At 52.4% G+C, this 7817-nt stretch overlaps 1 long non-coding RNA gene across 1 annotated transcript; it reads right to left on the minus strand.

Annotated features, from left to right (window-relative positions):
* Positions 1-348: 348 nt before the first annotated feature.
* On the minus strand, positions 349-7512 carry LOC136330960 (uncharacterized). Its single transcript, XR_010730421.1, has 3 exons — positions 7381-7512; positions 5328-5493; positions 349-470 (listed from the first exon to the last, which is right to left on the minus strand). It is a non-coding gene; the product is annotated as an uncharacterized lncRNA (long non-coding RNA).
* Positions 7513-7817: the final 305 nt, after the last annotated feature.

Raw genomic sequence — 7817 nt, forward strand, 5'->3', positions numbered from 1 at the left:
CAATATTTTGGTCTCTGAGGCTAAGCTTCTTTGTATCTTTGGCATCTGCTCCTGCCCTTCAGTATTCTATTCCATTTCATAGAGGGTAAACTGAGGCCCAATACAGAGAGGGTACTCTGGGATGCATAGAAAACTAGGGGAGGTTGGAATCCACCCCCTACTCTGCCTTCCAGCCCAGGCCTTTGGCTAGCAGCCCTATCGGACCCTGGCCTCTGGCCGAGGTATGGGAAGTTGAATGTGATGAAACCCAAGCCCCCTTGGCGGGCGCCCAGCTGTGGTTTCACACTTGAGCTGAAGAGTTGGGCGGAGGTGGCTGGAGAGGACCGTCAGAGGATGGGAATTCGGGTGGCTGGGCCAGCAGGCCCTGGGAGCAGGAGCTGTCCCCAAGGGGGTTTCCAGGCCAAGCAAGCTTCTAGATTCTGTTGGTTCCTTCTGGCAGCTGTGTGACCGAGGCCCTCCTGGGTGTCCCACTGTGGGAAGGGACAGAGAGGAGACAGTGGAGGTGGTGGGTGAGTATGTGTGACTACGTGTAGTGGGTGTGTGGAAGGGAAGGGGGGTAATGGCACTGGCTTCTTTAAGGAAGAGGCCAGCCAGCTCCCTCCACCTTCCCTGCCATCGCCACTGGCTACATAAGTTGCAAGGCCCAGTGCAAAGTGAAAATGCAGGCTTCCTTGTTCAAAAATCATTAAGGATTGCAAGAAGGTGACATCAAAGCATTAAACTAAGTATAGAAGTCTTCTGAATATGGACCCTGAGTGACTGCACAGGTTGTACACTCATGAAGCTGGTCCTGCCACCAGTGCCTAAGAGAGACCCGTGCACATCTCAAAAAAACAGAGGGCCTGTCTCTTCTGGACCAGGCTTAGAGCAAAAGCTGGCTTGTTTCTTTGTCCCCAACTCCATGGGGACTTCTGAGGGCAGAGGATATGAGCCTGTTGTGTATCACATGTCCCCAAACGTTCTCTTAGTGAGGCTGATGCTCTCAGGCTAGAAGGGGAGGCTTCAGAGAGAGGATCTCAGCACCTGCCCCATCCCTGTCCCAGCCTCAAGGAGGGTCTAAGGAGGTGAGACACAACACAGGGTCATACAAGTGATGCGTATTTACTGAGTGTGTACTGCATACCAGGGGCCTTGTAAGTATCTTGCCTGTACCATCTCGTTCGACCGTCCTAACACACCAGGGGGCAGCCCTCCTGAGCGGCACTATTGCAGGTGGGAAAACCAGGCGCAGAGCAGGGACCTTTCTACAGACAGAGAAATGTTCTTTGCCTTGGTTACGTGGTTGTCATATGAATGTATACATTCATCAAAATCCATCAAGCTGTGCACTTAACTGATGAATTTATTATGTAGACATTATCTCTCAAAATTTTTTTGTTAAAAAATATACTTTAAAAACCGAGGTACAGAGACTTTGAGAACTTTCCCAAGGTTCGGTTCCTATTAAGTGACAGAAATAGGGTTTTTAACGTAGGTATTCAAGAGTCATGCCATGCTGGTGCAAAGACCACAGATCACAGGGGCAGAAAAACCAGGTTTCAGACCTACTGACTTTTTATTCTTGACTAAGTTACAGAGCCTCTCTGAGTCTCGGGTTTCTCACCTGTAAAATGGGCCTTCATTGTGTGTAGTGCTGTTGGGGACAGGCTGGTGGGGTGAAGACCCTCCAGTGTCCCTGGGAGCTGCATGCAGTGCTGTCGTGCTGACGTTCATGCCTGTGGGCTGAGGGGAAGCCCATCACCCCAGCAGCCTCCTTTCTCCTTTACCTGCCCCTGGGGGTTTCAGCTCAGGCCCACGCACTGGGCGCAGGGCCCAGGAGCCAGGGCAGCACAGGGGTCTCGGGTGGCCTCTGAGGTATGAAAGTCCCTGAGGAGCTCCCAAAAGGGGAAATGACTTAGGATTTAGAAACATGGAGGATGGGAGAAGGTGTCCACAGGGCATGTGCTAAGGTCCTGTGTTTGTTGAAAGGAGAATGGAGTTGGCTATAGGCTTTGTTGGAAAAAATAGCAAGTTAAGACATCTTAAAAAGTAAGGGTTGCCACTAAAAAAAAAACTAGAAATAGAATGAGTTGCTTCCAGCCTCTGGCCTCTCTCTGTCTGCATGCCCCTCCACTCTGCAGGGCTGGATGCTATTTATTTACTTATTTACTTGTGCCCCGCCCCTACCAACTCCACCCTAACACACAAAGAACTGGAGTTGTGTTTATCACCTGGTCTCCCAACCCCTGACACATACACATGTTAAGTAAATGCTGGTGGACGGAAACTGAGAACTGCGCTTAGACCCACGGCACCAGGACGAGGACCCAAACTCGACCACACTCCTGAGGGGAAGGCCTGATCCATTGCTCAAGTGGGAAAAGACAATTTGAGCTCTAGGTCCTCACCATCTTTCTGACATAGACCAATGCCAGGGGCCACATCCTTTTTGGTTCTGATTTGGGGGAAAATTCTGTTGTTTTTATCTCCAAAGAACCACCTTGGTCCCCCAAACCTGATAATATGTCCATCAGCAGAGTACCACATGTCATGTGTTGCTCATGAGAAAGCTGAGGCTCTGAGAGGCTAGGGACCCCCCCAAAGACACACAGCAATGTCTTGACAGAGCCTGCCCGCGAGCTCTGGCCTCCCGGCCCCCGTCCAGCTCTGCAGTGCACCTCATTGCCTCTGATGCTCTCTGTGTCCCCAGCCCCACCCCCACCCCAGTAATGGAACCCAGCTGGGTGGGGCTGGCCACTGAGAGGCTCCAGGCTTGGCTCAGGCCAGTGGCTCATGGAAATTGGGCCATTTTCCTGGGGCGGAAATGAAAAGCAGATGTGGCTCTGGAGCTGGGGTGCAGACTCATGCCGTGTCAGGGGCTCAGGTTACACGAAGTAACACGTGATCGTGGTTACAAAAACAGCCTGAAACCTCCATGGTCCGCATTGTTGCAGGGTGGGGGCAGCCCAGGGCCTGAGGAGCCAAGCTCCATGTCCACCCCTCACCCCTCACCCCTCATCTCCTTCATAGCCCCTGAGATCCTAAAAGGAGCCAGGCTAGCTGGGAGGGACTGGGAGAGAGCAGGTCCCTGGCTGTCTGAGCCCCTGAACCAAGCCCCTGGACCAAGTCCCTGCCCTTAGAAGGATGCCTAGGAAGGGCCAGGCACCCTGCACAGAGGCCACAGCAACCTCCACCCAGGGCTGGCTGGATGCTGTGGCCCAGGCAGGCCCCCAGCCACCTTTCCCAGCCTCACAGCACCCCTGACGTTGCACACTCTGTGTCAGCCCATTGGGCTAAGGGGTCGGCCCCTGGTCACAGTCCACACCTTTTCTTGGAATGCATCAGGTCTGAGATAGTATTCAGGCAGCCTTACCTGAATGGAGGTTAATTTATCAACTCCTTCCAAACAAACAGCCAGCAGAGGCTGGGCCCAAAGAGAAGGGCTGAAGCAAGACCCTGGAAGAAGTAAGATCCTGGCCCAGGAGGAGCCTAAGAATAATTTGGCAATGATAGCATTTGTGTGGAAGGGTCTCTAATCTGCTTGAGCCAAAGAGACAGGACCCCCATTCATTCTATCATTCATTCAATAAATGATTCTTGTTCACCCACTGTGGCCACGGAGGGTCCAGAGGTAACTGAGCATGGATTCAGTCTCTGGAACCTCACTGAGCACTGAGGGAACCCACCAATAGCTTTCATTCATTCATTCATTCATTCATTCATTCATCCATTCACTCACTCATTATTGAGTGTGTACCATGTGCCAATAGTATTCTAGGCTCATGTGATCTATCAGTGAACAGAACAGGTGTTTTGGGAAGGGGAGATAAGCTATAAAAGTAAAGAATAAGTGAAATAATATGTTTTGAAGGTGGTCAGTGCTATGGGGAGAAAGAAAAATGGAGCAGGGGAAGGGGATCAGAAGGTGGGGGCGGCTTGTGTGATCCCAGGGCAGGGAGGGTGGGCTTCCCTGCAAAGGAGAGACTGGAGCAAAGACGTGCAGCGTTTGAGGGGGATGAGAATGGGTATCTGGGGACTTGCAAAGGCGCGGAAGCAGGAGGAGGCCTGGGGTGCTCAGGAGCAGCAAGGAGGCAATGTGGCCGAGATAGAGAGGGAAAGGAGAGTAGGAGTGGAGGTCCACAGTCCAGGGGGGTCCAGGCCAGGAGGACCTCAGAGACCACTGTAGGGTTTTAGCTTTTATGGTGAGATGGGAGGTGCTGGACAGTTTTGAACAGAGAGCTAGCTATTGACTATTTTTTTCAGGGGCCCTCTTGGGCTGTTGTGGCCACAATAGCCTGGAAGGGGCCAAAGGCAAGTATTCCAGGCAGGGGACCCATCAGGAGTCATCTACCACAGTCCAGGCAGGGAGAAACGCCTGGCAGAAGCCTGAGTAAGATACCACGGTAACTAGGAGAAGGGAAGGATTAATTCTGACTAAGAAAGAAGAGAATGATTAACTCTGACTAATGGAGAAGGGAATGATTAACTGGCCAGCGACACTTTCCCAGAGGAGGTGATTCAAGCAGGATCTTAAAAAATGAGCCGTTCAGCAGGCACTCCAGAGAGTCAGAGCATTCCAACACCACAGGTGACAGGGCCGAGGTGAGAGAGAGCCAGGCCCATTTGGGGGGCCGTGAGGTAGCCTCACTGCTGGAGCACAAGGGCCAGGACGGGCAGAGCAGGCCAGGCTGGGTCGGGAGGAGCCGCCACTCTCCCAAAGGGAGATCCTGTGGGCATTGGGGAGGTTGTAGCGGATTTTTAACTGGGGGTTGGGGATCCTTACGGCCCAGTTCCCAACTAAGTAAAGTCCGGTGGTCACCCTGAAGGGGTAGCAGGGAGGCGGAGAAAGAGACCCAGATGTGAAGGAGAAAATGAGGACCTGACACCCATGCAGTGGAGGACAGCAGGGGGGTGGGAAGGGTTAAGGAGCATAGAGGACCAGGGCATGTGGGGATGGGAAAAGAGAAGCAGGCCATTTGAGAAGGCGGATGAGTCTGTCTGGACAGGCTGGATTAGCGGCGCTTGTGGGATATCAGGCAGAGATGTCCTGGAGCTGCTGTGAGGAGTTAAAGGGGACTGTGTGCAGGTGTCCATTTCTCAAGGGGCAGTGGGCAGTTTAAGCTGTGGACATCCACCAGCCAAGGGGCATCTCCAGACTTATATCTTTAGGGAGATTTGAATAGAGGTATAGCTCCCTCCTCTTTGCCTCCCTCCCAAGGCCTTTGAGAGAAGCAATAGAAAAATAATCTTGAGAGTGAAGAGGAAGGATCCAGGAAAGGACAGGTTTCCTGGGATGACGTTGAGAAATTACAGTTGCACACGTGCTCCCTGAACAGCTCCCAGCTCACCCCGAGGGAGTTTCAGTGAGTGCCTGGCTACGCTGGGTCTTGGTCATTGGCCTGGACACGGTCTCTGCATACAGATGCGTGCTTCGTTCACGTGTGTGAAGTGATGTATTCCCCCGGCCCCATGATTCTTGTTCTCCTGCAGTCCATGCCAGCGAAGGCTCGTTGCCTGTGAGAGGGCAGATTCAAAACAAGGCATCAAGTAGGGAAGGAAGCAGAGGAGGTATAGAAAGGCTGCTATCCGACCGTCATAGGACCAGAAAGGAGGACGCAAGGGAGAGAGGATGTGAGAGGCAGAAAGGCAGTGCTATCCTTTACCCCGAGGGGACCTCAGAGAGCAGTGTGGGATCAACTGCTGTCGGGTTTGAGGGTGAGTCTCACTGCAAGGGAGCGAGCGGGACTGGACTCTCAGATTGCTGCCATGGGAAATTTTAGTAGACCCCGCCCCCAACTAAGCAATGATTCAGAAAGGTGCCAATGGGCCCTGGCCGGTTGGCTCAGCGGTAGAGCGTCGGCCTGGCGTGCGGAGGACCCGGGTTTGATTCCTGGCCAGGGCACATGGGAGAAGCGCCCATTTGCTTCTCCACCCCCACCTTCCTCTCTGTCTCTCTCTTCCCCTCCTGCAGCCGAGGCTCCATTGGAGCAAAGATGGCCCGGGCGCTGGGGATGGCTCCTTGGCCTCTGCCCCAGGCGCTAGAGTGGCTCTGGTCTCAGCAGAGTGATGCCCCGGAGGGGCAGAGCATCGCCCCCTGGTGGGCAGAGCATTGCCCCTGGTGGGCGTGCCGGGTGGATCCCGGTGGGGCGCATGCGGGAGTCTGTCTGACTGTCTCTCCCCGTTTCCAGCTTCAGAAAAATAAAAAAAATAAAAAGAAAGGTGCCAGTGCACCAGGGTGCTGTTCAGGAGGAAATTTCAAATAGCTTAGGAAGGGGGTCTGAGATGTGGCTTCATGGAACCCTACTTGATGTGGTGTGATGAGGACCCTAACTAAGTACCAGGGGCCACCGTGACAAGGTCTGCACCACCAGCCATGTGCGGACCGCACACTTCAGCAGTACTCTCTCCCCCACCCCCACCAGGGAACCCCAGGGGCTAGGGGACTAGCCTTGTTCCATCCCTGTGTGTGGAAGGATGCAGAGGACTCCACGCAGACCTTGGACCCCCTCTTCCACCAGCATGAGGCCCCGTAAACATCTCTCTGCACCAGGAAATTATCGTGGCTTAGGAGGGGAGAGGGGAGAAAACCTTGGAAAATAGCAATTTTACTCAAAGGAAACTGAGTTAAACATACAGAAATGGAGATGCTAGTAACGGGCAAGTTAAAGATTTCTTTTTGTTTCCTTTCTTCTTCTTCTTCTTTTTTTAACCTATTAATAGTGTGAATGATCTCATCAGATTAAAATGAGAAGAGTACAAGAAAAGTTTAGAAAGATGCTGGTTTTACCCATCTGAATAGTATGTGTGATTTTCAACCCTGCCGCACAAGTTTACAAAAGTTTGCCTAGGCAGCTGTGTGTTTTTGATTCCAGACATGGGGCTTTCCTTCGAGACTCACTGTGTGTTTCTTTTTGGCCGGGAGTTAAAAATCCTAAAATCATCAAATCTGTATTAACTATCTATGGTTGCATAATAAGTTACTCCTAAACTTAGCAACTGAAAACAACAACAGACATGTATTATTTCACATTCTTCCTGTGGGCCAGAATTTGGAAATAACTCAGCAGGTGGCTACTGGCTCAGGGTCTCTCATGAGATTGCAGTTAAGATGTCGGCCTGGGCTGTGGTCATCTGAAGGCTTGACTGGGGCGGGCAGCTCTGCTTCCAAGATGTGCCTGCTGAGTTGGGGCTACTGGCACAAGGCTTCTGTCCCTCACCTCATGGATCTCTGTATAGGGCTGCTTGAGTGTCCTCATGACACAGTAGTGGCTTCTTCAAGAACTAAGTCATCTGAAAGAGCAATGACCTTTATGACAACCTAGCCTCAGAAGTCACGCTTTCCCATGTGACCCCCACTCTCAAAAAGGCTATGATATTGCAAGGAAGATGAGAAGTCCTTACCACAAAACATGATGTCTGAGGCCCAAGAGGAGTGATTGGGCTTTCTGAGGACCAAGCAAGGATCTTCCTTGGAGAGGGCAGGAGAACCTCAGCCCTTCTGTCCTGCCCAGAGTGGCTACTCCTTGTGAAAGGTGGCCTGGTACCTATGAACTGATCAAATGGGGAAGCCCATGGGTGCCCAACCAAGTGAGGGAGTTGGTTCTTGACTACTAGACAACCAGGATTTTGTGGAGAGGGGCCCTCCGTGACTGGAGAGAGACTACTGGGGAGTTCCCAGCATGGGGGAGGGGCAGGGCAGGGCCCCCAAGGGACTTAAAAGTGAGGCAAGGAAGGGTGTGGTCAAGTGAGGGACAGGGTTCAAAGGGAGGGAGAGGGCCAGAAACCCAGGGCTGGGTCATATAGTATTTTGTGGGTCAGGGCACTATCTTCCTGGCTGT

The sequence above is a fragment of the Saccopteryx bilineata genome, chromosome 3, assembly GCF_036850765.1.
Source record: "Saccopteryx bilineata isolate mSacBil1 chromosome 3, mSacBil1_pri_phased_curated, whole genome shotgun sequence".
Lineage (NCBI taxonomy): Eukaryota > Metazoa > Chordata > Mammalia > Chiroptera > Emballonuridae > Saccopteryx > Saccopteryx bilineata.